Source organism: Ambystoma mexicanum, chromosome 10 (assembly GCF_040938575.1).
Source record: "Ambystoma mexicanum isolate Mex_15411 chromosome 10, UKY_AmexF1_1, whole genome shotgun sequence".
NCBI lineage: Eukaryota > Metazoa > Chordata > Amphibia > Caudata > Ambystomatidae > Ambystoma > Ambystoma mexicanum.
Genome location: NC_090932.1, coordinates 595,418,321 through 595,431,444, shown reverse-complemented (window position 1 = coordinate 595,431,444; position 13,124 = coordinate 595,418,321). Strand labels below are relative to the sequence as shown.

At 49.3% G+C, this 13,124-nt stretch overlaps 1 protein-coding gene across 7 annotated transcripts in view; it reads right to left on the bottom strand.

Annotated features, from left to right (window-relative positions):
* ACSL3 (acyl-CoA synthetase long chain family member 3) overlaps nt 1–13,124 on the bottom strand; it is a 3,215,977-nt gene that overhangs the window by 1,136,212 nt on the left and 2,066,641 nt on the right. The window lies entirely within an intron of this gene.

The window sequence follows — 13,124 nt, the reverse complement described above, 5'->3', positions numbered from 1 at the left end:
GTCAGAAGTAGAAGTTCTGTACTTCTTAGGAAAAATACTGTTAACTGCAAAAGCAGTATCAGGAGCCTCCCAGTTTTTTCCCACTGTTCTCTGAAGTGCCCTATGCAGTGGCGTAACACAAAACTCAGCAACAAATGAAGGGTCGCGCCACACTTTGGGCCGGCCTAGATTATCACGCTTGCGCAATATGCACGAACGTGCTGTTGAAGGGGTATGCCACACACTGCACTAGGAGAAAGATATAAATATGTGTTTTAATGCAATAGACAGCACACTTTCTGAGAAGAATTGGCTAAAAAGCCAGGGTGTTTGCAATGGTGTTGTAGGGTAACACCAATCCACTACATGCACGTCACCAACAGTGCACAGGAACATTAATGCTTTGCTATTAAAAATTCCATGCCACAATGAAAACATGTCTAACTGGCTGCCCAATGTAGAGCAGTGTAATAACATTACAGTAAAGCATGCAATGCCACATTTAGACATACCTAGACTGGTTGCACCAAAATGCCAGTCGAAGCAATAACACTCATCAAGAAGAGAACACGCATTCAAGCAAGCCTGCATCTCTGTGGCCTCTAACAAAACGGCCAAACTCTTTAAAATCTGTAAGTAACTGGTCAATTCTGTTGCGGTCTTTACCTTTCCTGTTCCCTCCCAGGCCCTCTGTATGGCTCTGTTCTCTCACTTCTCTGCTAAAACTCAGGACATCCAGTCCCCCATCTCCTCTTCCTCTCCCTCTTCCTTTCTTGGACCCCGATTAGGCAGTTCTACTTCTCTTCCTCTTTTCTCTCTGACAATAGCTGATGAGGTTTCTAGACGTGTCCGATCTTTGAATGTGTTGTCCAAACAGGTTCTCCCCTGCTCCTCTAGAACCATCAGAGACCATATGGAGATACCCTCGCTCCAGCCATGGCTGATTTCTGTAATCACTCTTTCACCACTGGAATGTTCCCCTCTCCCCTTAAGTACTCCGTTGTGCGCCCACTCGTCAAGAAGCCGTCTGCCTTTCCTGCCAGCCTGGAAAACTATCGCCCAATATCCATCACACCTTTCCTGGGCAAACTGTTGGAAAAAACTGGCTATCTTGCAGCTTACTCTCCACAATGAATCTGTTGGTTGTTCCTTCACCATCTGCCTTCAGAACTGCCAGAGGCATGGAAACTGTCCTGAAGATCTGCTCTCTAACCTTGATTACAGCATTCCTTCTGTCCTCATCCTCCTTGATATTTCCTCTGCTTTCGACACGGTCAACCACGCCATCCTGATTAATCGACTCCATGAGAAACTGGGCATCACTGATCAAGCCCTTGAGTGGATGACCTCCTTCCTCTTGGACTGCCCCTCCCAGGTGCACCTGGGCCCCTTTCTCTCCGCCACATCTCTCTATACCTGTGGCATTCCCCATGGCCCCTTTGGCCCACCTGATCTCTACCTTCTCCTCTTATGCAGATGAAACTGTCATGACTACTGAGTTTCCCCTAAAAAGAGGTTCCAAGGTTTCCTGGGTAGTTGCATATAATTCCTGGTCAAGGGGTAGGTAGGACATAGTGGGCTATACTGAATTGAACACTTCCTCATCAACCAACATGGCCGCCTGGTAGTATTCCTTAGATTGGGCAATGCAGTCTAGTTTCAGTCACTCCTGGAGTATTTAAGCCCCTCCCCTTTGTTGTGCAGCGCTTCACGTCTTTTCTGCCGTTGCAGTGACGCTTTCCGCGGCTCACACACCAGAGAAGATTCCCTCAGTAACTTCCACCGAACCTTTCCACTTTTAAATTCCCAGTTCAATTGTCGTTGTTCCCTTCATAGTTCCATAGTACTTGCTGACCTTTGTCCCCTTGCCCTCCCGGAACAACCTGGTGGACTCTGTCATGGGAGAGAATTGTCCGTGACGTTCTCTCATCTGCCGCCGTGTTTCGCAAGTATCATTGTACTATTAAATTGTGGTCTATTAGTGCTTATTGTAGGTGTGTTTCCCGAGTCAAGTTTGCCTCGGAGTTATGAGTGTGGGTGTCACTCGATGTAAATTGGGCATTTGTGGAGTTTCAGCGCCGTATTGCAGTCTCTGAACTCAGAACGAGGTGCGCACGTTCCCTGTCAGCTTTTCAAGAGAGAAGCGTGTGCACCTTAGTAAACCATTTGTATGTGTTAGTGTGCCTCTGCACTCCATTCCATGTTTGTTTAGAATACAGAGTTTTTTCCCTAATACCCATGTTAGCGAATAGCGTGTATTCCGTCACTTGTTAGTGAGCAAGGAAGAAGAGTTGCCTATTCTCTCCACGGTGTCATACTATCGCTACCGTATTTACTGGTGGCATTTGTTTGTTCCCTTTTTCAGTCAGAAGCGAGTTGTTAAATGAAGGTACGGCACGCACCAATTTCATATAGCATTTTCTCCTTGTTGTGTTTCCCAGTTTAGCAGCCCATTCTGGGTAGGGAAGTTTTGGAGAGTTTCTGACTCTTCATTTTTGGGCCATTCCTTTGCTCTTTTTCTAGAAGGTAGATTACTCTCAGCCACTCCTCAGTCAATTCCCCATCTACAGAACATGCACCCCTGCGCCGAAGCAGGATGGAGAGCCCACCATTTCATAATCTAAGGTAATTGGGTGACATTGTTATACAAGGTGGTATAGGAATCTACAGTTAAATTCCCTCTTACATTAGGACTCATTCTGATTAGCTCCCTGTGTGTTTTTCTTATATTCCTGTGGTATAGAAGAAGAGTCCGGTAGAGAGTGAGTGAGAGAAAACAACGCACCCTGAGAAGTGTGGTTGTGATCTTTTCAAGTGGTGTCCCCGTGGAGTCTAAGGTAGCGTTACAGAACGCGAAGCTGTACTGAAAAATACTCTGCCTGAACATCATGGGAAGTCCGGAGGAAGACCAGTTAACTCAACTTCTGGGAGAACGAAGGGCTGAAGTCCATGCAGCCCGGTCCGAAACCAGTGCTCTTAGAAGAGAACTAGGGATCAATAGAGAACGGACAGAAGAATTGGCTCGCCAACGGTTACAAAATCAGGCGGGGCAGGTGCCCCTTCCTCAAGGGAATGCCCAAGCTTCCTCCTCTAAGTCACCCCCAGTTCCAGTCCAAGTGGTTATTCCGGGAAATATTCCCTTGGCACCTCCAGAGCTTTTACAGGGGACCCAATAAAGTTTGCAGTGTTTTTAAATCAGTGCAGATTACATTTCTTGTGCAGATCTGGAGTGTTTCCCACCGATCAATCAAAGGTTGCCTTTGTGTTGTCCTATTTGGGCAGATATGCAGCCGATTGGTCCATTCCCCTTGTCAATAGGGACGATTCAGTGTTACAGAACTTTGCTGAATTCCAACAAGAGCTAGAGAAACTACTAGTCATTCACAAGGTCAGGCATTGGATAATGAGTTGCTGTCACTCAAGCAGGGCAATCAGGAGTTACTTGCATATGTGGCCACTTTTAATAGGTTAGTGGCAGAAACGAATTGGCCTACGGAAAAGAGAACAATGTTGTTTAATCGTGGTCTGCGCAGTGAGTTGAAAGATGTTTTGGCTCAAGTAGTGAATCCGCCTGAAAGTATCACAGACTTCATAGACCTGACCATCCAGTTGGATCATCGTCTTCAGGACAGGAGAACAGATCGAGCTCGTCAAGTCAATCGACCCTTTGTAGTACGTTCCAGAGAACCAGTGTTGAAGTCAGGATTAGATGCTCATCCTGAACCCATGCAGTTGGGCGGAATCCGAGGCCCAATATCCCAAACCGAGAGAGAGAAGAGACGACAACTGCAGTTGTGCTTATATTGTGGCAAGGCTGGTCACTTTTTAAAAGATTGTCCAGTAAAACCTGCTTGCAAGCCTTTAGGAGGAGTTAATTAGGACAAAAAGGAACAGATGGCGGAAAACTCCAGGGCCCGACAAGTCTAGAGGTCCGCTTGTCGAGCATGGAAAAGGTTGCAGCGACCTCACACTTTGTGTTTCCTATAGTCCTTTTTAGTCATGAGACTCCCACTGAAAGGCATGCATTAATTGCATACATTGACTGTGGGGCTATTGGCAACTATATGGATCAACATCTGGCTAGTAAATTGGGATTCTCTTTGAGGAATAGGTTAGAAGCCGAGAATGTTTCCGGGGTGGATGGCACTCCTTTGGTGTCAGGTCCCGTAACACAGTGCACTAACCCACTTATGATACTTTGCCAGGAAGGACACAGGGAGAGGATCTCTTTTGACCTTATTCAAGCCCCGCAATTCCAGATCATCTTGGGAATACCCTGGTTGGAAAAGCATAACCTCTTGATCGATTGGTGTTCCCGGAACCTGACTTTTACCTCCAGATGTCAGAGTTTGTGTTTTTCTGCAGAAGGTTCAAGAATAACCAGGCAGCCTGAGACAACTAGCAACACTACCTTAGGTCTCATAGGTTCATTACCAGGAGAGTATAAAAGATTCCAGGATATTTTTCAAGAAGAAAAACAAGCAGAAGTATTACCCCCACACAGACCATATGACTGTCAAATTGATCCCATCCCAGGGGCTCAGCTTCCTTGCAGCTGAAAAATGTCCATCTGAGGTCTTATCTGGATCAGCACCTGGCTAATGGGTTTATCAGGCCATCCAAGTCACCAGTGGCGTCTCCTCTCTTTTTTGTGCCCAAGAAAGAAGGCGATTTGCGAACCTGCATTGATTACAGAGCCCTGAATCAAATCACTGTGAAGAACCGCTATCCTCTTCCCCTCATTTCAACCTTAATGGATCAGGTGAAACAGGCACGAATATTCACCAAGCTTGATCTTAGAGGTGCCTATCATCTTATTCGCATTAAGAAAGCTGAGGAGTGGAAAACCGCTTTTCGAACGCGATTCGGGCTCTTCGAATACCAAATCATGCCCTTTGAGCTTTGTAATGCTCCATCAGCCTTTCAGTCCTTTATGAACGACATCTTTAGAGATTTGTTGGACATCTGTGTGGTGGTCTACGTGGATGTCATTCTAATTTTCTCTGCAAACCTTTCGGATCATGTGAAGCATGTGATGTCTGTGCTTCAAACGCTTAAGAAAAACTCTCTGTATGTTAAGTTGGAGAAGAGTAATTTTCATGTCCCTGAAGTGGAGTTCTTGGGCTTCATTCTATCTGCGCGTGGAATCAAGATGGACAACAAAAAGGTTGATGCCATTCTTTCTTGGCCAGCTCCAACTTCTGTCAAAGGAATTCAGAGTTTTCTTGGATTTGCAAATTTTTATAGGAGATTTGTTTCTGATTTCTCTTGTTTAGTTCAACCCATCAACTCATTACTCAGAAAAAACAGGAAATTTGATTGGACTAAAGAAGCAGATGAGGCGTTTAAAAAACTAAAAGAGCGATTTACAGCTGCACCTGTTCCCCAACATCCGAGACCCGACCTTCCATTTGTGGTTGAGACGGATGCCTCAAATGTTGCTATGGGAGCCGTTTTGTCTCAGCGCGATCCTGACACCCAAGAATTGCACCCAGTGGCCTTTTGCTCAAAGAAATTCTCTGCTGCAGAATTAAACTATACTATTACAGATAAGGAGCTTTTGGCAATACTATGTGCCCTGAAAGAATGGAGGCATCATCTGCTGGGGGCAAGACACACAGTGACCATCTTCCCCGACCATCGGAACTTGCAATATTTACGCTCGGCGAAAGCACAATCCTCAAGGCAGTTACGATGGGCCTTCTTTCTCGCTGAATATGACTTCATCTTTAAATTCAGACCAGGAGTGCGAAATGGAAAGGCTGATGCCTTATCTCGTATTGGTAACAGGGAAGAAGCTTATGTGCCTGTGAATCCAGTGGAAACAATTTCGGGAGAGAAGGTCCTCAGAGTAATGGACACAACATACTCAACCTTTGAAGAGCTAAGAAATGAGATTCAAACCAACATCGCAAAGGATGAGTTGATGGGATGGGAGTCTAGAAGAGAGTGTTTTACAGTGCAGGATGGTGTACCTTTTTATCAGGAATGCTTCTACTTGCCCACGCCCAAACTGCAAGAGAAAGTGGTTGCTAATTATCATGACGCCCTGTTGGAAGGTCATCCCAGAAAAAGTAAAGAGATCGTATTGGTGGCCTACTTGGAGAAAAGTAGTTTGCAAAGGTAGCGGGCGCCCCTCTCTCGACAGAACAAGGCCTGATAACCTGTTCAGTGGTTATTAACCACTTGAGAGTTCACAGCCACTGCTTTTACTCACTGTGCCTTTCACAGATGGGAAATATCCATTTGCATATCAGTCTTTGTCCTGCCCAGGGGCAGTCCAGCACCGAAATGCAATGGCAATTCCAACCTGAACGAGAGTATCACCAGCAACCCCATACACGTGTCTCACCCTTGTTGGGGATCATCAGTGAGGTGAAGCTGATGCCTCTATAAGCACAGTGAGAGGGAGACCATGTCTGGTTGCCCCCAGGAGACCTAGGGTTACCAATCCCAGGTTCCTTGAAATTTAGTTTCCAAAGTTAGCGGTACTCTTGTTCAGAGAAGAATTGCCATAGCATTTCGGTGCTGGACTGCCCATGTGGGCGGGACAAAGACTGATATGCAAATGGATATTTCCCAACTGTGAAAAGTACAGTGAGCAAAAAGCATGTGCTGCAAACTCTCATCTCAGAACAGGTTATTATGCCATGTTCTTTCTGGAGAGGAGCGCCTGCTACCTTTTTTGATATATTTGAAAGGAACTTGGGGTTGGTCACCCTGAGTTACCTGGGGGCAACCAGACGTGGACTCCCTGCTCACTGTGCTCAGAGAGACAAAGCTTCACCTCACTGATGAGGCCCAACAAGGCTGAAACACGTGTATGGGGTTGCTTTTGGTACTCTTGTTCAGAGAAGAATTGCCGTAGCATTTCGGTGCTGGACTGCCCGTGTGGGCGGGACAAAGACTGATATGCAAATGGATATTTCCCATCTGTGAAAAGTACAGTGAGCAAAAAGCGTCTGCTGCAAACTCTCATCTCAGAACAGGTTATCATGCCATGTTCTTTCTGGAGAGGAGCGCCTGCTACCTTTTTTGATATACTTGGAGAAAAGATATCACTCAACATTTGAAGACATGTGGTAATTGCGCTCAAAATAAAACTCAAAAAAGAAATCCTGCTGGCCTACTTCTACCCTTGAACGTGCCACCTGCCCCCTGGCACACGATTTCAATGGACTTCATCACAGATCTTCCTAATTGTGAAGGTTTTGACACAATCTTGGTGGTGGTGCACTTATTCTCCAAGATGGCGCATTTCATAGCATTGGAAGGATTATTGTCAGCTTCAGTCTTGGTAAAAACCTTTTTGGAGAATATAGTGAAGCTGCATGGTTTTCCTACGGTGGTAATTTCAGATCGAGGAAGCCAATTTGTCTCTAAATTTTGGAGGAAATGTTGTGAACTAGCAAAAATAGATGTACGTTTGTCCACCAGTCATCATCCCCAGACTGACGGCCAAACGGAGCGAACCAATCAAACTCTGGAGCAGTACCTCAGATGTACGTTACACCAACTTGAAGACCCCTGGCTAAATGTTTTGTGGATAACAGAATATGCATATAATAATTCTGTAGGGGGCGTGGCTTGGCGCCGATGGCGAGCGGTAGCTGATCCGCCGAGCTCCGGCCGAGACGCCGTTTCCTGATCCTTTTTCTCCGGCTCGCGTGCGACCCCGACTTCTGAAAAGGAACGAGCGGTTGGGCGAAGCAGCCCTGCACCTGAATAGTTGTTGGGCCCACCAAATTGGACCCCCCTGAGACTCCGGGGGCCCTGAATCGGTTCTCCCCCCCTCCCGTTCTTACTGGATCCAAGATGGCGCCCCGCACAGCATAGTGGTGCCTGCGAGGGGTACCCCCTCCCCCAACGGATTCCAGGGCCCGGCGGGGAGAGGCAGCAGCAAAGGAGAGGCTCCGCTCTTCTAGTGACCACCTCTACGGACCACACCATCACACACGGGGGCAGACCACAGCTCACGGCCCGATATTTGGCCAGGTGAAGGGCCCCACCAGTGATCTCACAAGTGAACTAACTTTTGAGGCCTAAAACGACCGCAACCATCGCCCCAAGATGGCCGCCAAGAACAAGACCAGAGCCGCCACCATGGACTCCTTTGTTTCCACCAGGGCGAAGACCCCCACTCAATCCAAGGCCAGCTCCTCTGAAGTTGCCCAGTCGAGCGAAGAGGTGGCGGCCGATAACCACTCTCAGATACTTGATGCTATAGCCTCGCTAAAGACGCATATCGACTCCAAGATCGACGAATTCAAAGTCGATATTCAACTGATCCGCCAAGACGCTCGCAACTTAACGGAGAGGGTCGCGACCGTCGAACAGTCGGCAGAGGAAGCCTCCACGGCCATCACAGCCATAAAGTCCGAAGTTGTCCTCCTGAAGAGGAAAGTCACCTTTTTGGAGGAAAAGGCGGAGGAGGCCGAAGGTCGGGCCAGACGGAGCAACATCAGGATCCTGGGGGTCCCGGAGGGGAACGAGGGAGTAAATACCACATCCTTCGTCGAAACCCTTCTGCTACAAGAAATAGGGGCCGGCAAATTGACCCAGGGATTCTCTGTCGAAAGGGCCCACAGATCCCTTCAGAGGCGCCCTCCCCCCGGATCGCACCCCAGACCCATAATCGCTAAGATACTGAACTTTCAGGACAGAGAAACTATCTTACGGCGATCCAGGGAGGGGGGCCCCATCGAGCGAGGAGACTCCAAAATCTCCATTTATCCGGACTACACGCAGAAGGTACAAAGAGAGCGGAACTCATTTGTCCCGATAAAAGCCCGGCTCCGACAACTGAACCTAAAATATAGACTACTTTATCCATCGCGCCTAAGGGTTGTCTACAAGGAGAGAGTGGTGTTTCTCGAGAACCCAGATGCGGCCAACATGTGGCTTGAGGATAATAACCTGGCGGATGGCAAGGACAACTCACAGACTGAGACCTAACCTCCCAGCGACCCCCATGTAAGAAACATCGCACGTGAGACCGGAATACAGAAGATAATCCAACTACAGTTTTTTCACTCGGAAACGGCCTCGTTCGGCTCTGCCGCCAGGCCCTTGCCCCACCCCCAGCGTAGTATTTACCCGGTCTGGGCACCCGCCTGACCCAGCTCGCGCCCGACTCCCGGATGGGCTCCGACGGCTCGAGAGCGCCTGAGCACCGCGACAATGTTGTAGTTGCTGGGCGCACCAGTTTAAGTTTTGTTGTTAGTTTTATTAGTTGTACAGTCTTCATGCCTCTTTTGCCAACGCAGACCGAGATGGGTCTGGGACTTGACACCGATGAACGAAATGCAGTGGTATCCCCCCTGCAGCCCACCCGAACAAGACTAAAGTGGAGTCGGACCCCAGAGTCCCACACCAAATCTGAAACTCGAACCGGATGGCGACACAGCTTACTGTAATGACCTGGAATGTGCGGGGCATGGGCTCATACCTCAGGCGAAATCGTATACAGTCCTACCTCAGGAGGAAGAAAATCTCCATTGCACTCCTTCAAGAGACTCACCTCACGACGGAGACCATGTCTAAAATTGCAGACCGATGGGCTGGGACTGTTAGAGGGTCCCCCTACTCTAAATACGCCAGAGGAGTGCTAATATGGATAAGCCCGGACGTCCCCTTCCAGATGGAGGGAAGTGAACAAGATAAAGAAGGGAGATTCACAGCGATTTGGGGCACATTGGAACAAACCCCAGTCTGCTTCATCAACTCTTACTTCCCTCATCACGGGATATCGGCGTACCTCGCCACATTGATAACGAAGCTGACTCGGTACCGGGACCGCACCTTCATATGGGGAGGGGACTTCAACTGTGTTGCTGACACGAGTGCAGACAGATCGCTGCCCCCCCCACGCCCGAGCAGCCTCACATCCGGTGCCTTGAGGGAAACTCTGGAGCAACTCAACTTAGTGGACATCTGGAGGGAACACCATCCGACCGACAGGTCCTACTCCCACTACTCAGCTCCACATGGAGTTCACACAAGAATTGACTATCTGTTCATCAATAAGGAACTCACCCCACACATAACAACCACAGAATACCTGGGGCGGACGATCTCCGACCACTCCCCACTGACCATGTTATGGCAAATGAGAGGCCCCAGACCCCCGATCCCCATGTGGAGGATGCCGACCGCGGCACTTGCGGACCTCGAGTTCAGGGAAACCCTTGCCGAAAAATTGGAAGAATACTTGGAGAACAACATCGGTTCGGTCCCCTCCTGGGGCACATTATGGGAAGCAATGAAGGTGGTGACCAGAGGCGAAATCATATCGAGAGCCGGCGGAACTCGCAGGCAGTTGCGGAGCACCCTGGAAGCACAGGAAGCTGAGATCTCCCGACTGGAGTCCACATGCGACAACTCTATGGAGACAGAGACCAAGCTGAAGGAAGCCCGCACAGAATGTCAGCAGGCATGGGAAAGACTGGAAAAATTTGATTTCGCCACGCACACCGCCAGATCTCATAAAGAATCGGACAAACCGGGAAGACTACTAGCATGGCTCTGCAAACGGGAACACCCCAAACATCTCCCAGTGGAGATACGGGACGCTAATGGGTCATCCCACTCGACTCAGCTAGGGATCAATGAAGCCTTTGCTAAATTCTACACAGAACTGTATACCCACAAGACCCAGATTCCTGCTGCAGACATCATAGACACACTCGAGGAGATAGAACTTCCCCACATTTCGCTCGAGCAGAGAGAGGAGCTGGAAACCGAGATCACTCTTGAGGACGTTCAAGGGGCAATCAGGTCCCTCTCCAACAACAAAGCCCCTGGCAGTGACGGCCTCCCACCTGAGTTCTATAAAGCGTATGAGTCCATCCTTGCCCCAGTTCTCCACGAGGTCTACCAGGAGGCACACACGGATGGGATTCTCCCCAACACCATGAAGGAAACCATAATAGTCCCCATGCTCAAGCCACACAAATCGCCCACCGACTGTGAGTCCTATCGCCCTCTGGCTATGCTAAACTACGATGCCAAGATCCTCACATCCATATTGGCCCGCAAGCTAGCCAGGGTGGTGGGTTCCATCGTTCACGAAGATCAGAACGGATTCGTTCCTGGGCGCAACACCACTGCTAACCTCCGGAGGCTGCAGCATGTAATGGCCGAAACATATGACAGGGACGAGGACCTGGCGGTGTTGTCGCTCGACGCCATCAAGGCCTTCGACTCCATATACTGGGAGTGGATCAGGGAGGTCCTGAGAAGATTTGGCTTTGGAGAGGGCTTCATCAGGTGGGTTGAGGTCCTCTACAATTCCCCGACGGCGAGAGTAAGAACGGGAAGAGTGGTTTCAGCGGCTTGGGATATACAAAGGGGAACAAGGCAGGGCTGCCCGTTATCACCCATGCTGTACATACTGGGCCTGGAACCGATTGCATTATACTTCAGGCAGCAGCTCTTCGATGCTGGCATTAAGGTGGGCAATGCACACCACATAATATCCTTGTATGCAGACGACGTCCTTCTTTACCTAAGCTCCCCCGAAGTTAACGCGCCAACCGCGTTGGAGATACTGGACAACTATGCGAAGTACTCAGGGATCCGCTTTAGTAGGAATAAGTCCTCTGCCTTCCCCTTGGCGGGCTTACGCAACATTCCGGAAAACAATCTCCCAGAGATAGGAATAAGCTGGCAACTGGTCCAGTTCCGTTATTTGGGGATCAACATAAGCCACACCCCGCTACTCATGCATGAACACAACACCGAGGCCGCCATCGCGAGTCTCCGAAGTTCTATAAAGTTTTGGTCCAAGCTCCCATTGGCCATGGTGGGCAGGGCAGCGATTGTCAAGATGATCGTACTCCCCCGATTCCTGTATTTCTTCATAAACATTTGCCATTACATTAGACCGTCCTTCTTCAAGAAGCTGGAGGCCATCTTCAGGGACTTCCTTTGGGGCCCACACAGGCATAAACTTTCGCTGTCCGTCCTCTCTCTCCCACACAAAGAAGGCGGAATAAAGTTACCGGATCTCCAGTTGTACTACCTGGCTGCCCAGCTGAGTCACATAACGAGATGGCTCTCGGATGAGCCTTCAGCAGAGACCGAACTGCTGAGGCAACCCTTGGACAATGTGATCCCCAAGGAGATCCTATGGCACCCTACATGGCAACCCCCGGTCCCCTCCATGGTGATTGACCTGGGAAGAAAGATATGGGCCAGGTCCTGCTGCATCAGGCGAATACGACACCCATACTCTCCGGACAATCCCATCCTAGCAGACACCTGTCGAACGGCTGCAGACATCTCTACGGCAAGGAGGTGGGAAGAGGCCGGCATTTACACATGGAGCGACATGTATGAGGAGGGAGAATTCAGGGATTTCGAATCTCTTAAGGCTGCCGATGGAATTCCCCCGGGCCAGTTCCTCTGGTATCATCGCCTCAAACAAACTGCTAAGAAACAATGGACCGGATGGCCGGAGGAGCCCTCCCCTGACCCTCTGCTACAAGAGATGCATGACCTCTCGGACGGCTGGAGACCTGTCTCCAGGCTTTACAGCAGACTATGTGATAAAACCAACCCTAAATGCGAAGATCTGAGGACAAAATGGGAGGCGGACCTTGAGACCCCGATTTCAGATAAAGAATGGGAAAGAGCGCTGATATTTCCCAAAAAAGTATCCAGGAACACCAGGTTTGGCCAGATCCAATTGAACGTTCTTTACAGGACATACATGACCCCACATAGGGTTGCCTCCTTCAATAAGACATCCTCCCCTGCATGCCCCTGGTGCGGGAATGATAAAGCAGATGTGATTCACATGTTCTGGACCTGCACCAAGGCGATGGCACTGTGGTCCAAGGCCAAACAGACCTGCATGGACGCCGGAATGACAAGATACGAATGGACTCCTGGCGAGTGCCTCCTGGGGACCTACCCCAGACCTAGCAAATCCAAGCACGCTGTTAAATTAATGGACATCTCATGTATCCTGGCTAAAAGAACAATAGCGATGGCCTGGAAGACGCCGTCGGGCCCCAGGCAAGAGAGATGGCTCAAAGAACTCGAGAGATGGACAACAGCTGAAACCAGGGCCTGGCAGGAAGGAATCACGAACAGTGGCGAAACCGAAGGTGGCACTTTGGAATCATGGAAGGCCCTCCTCA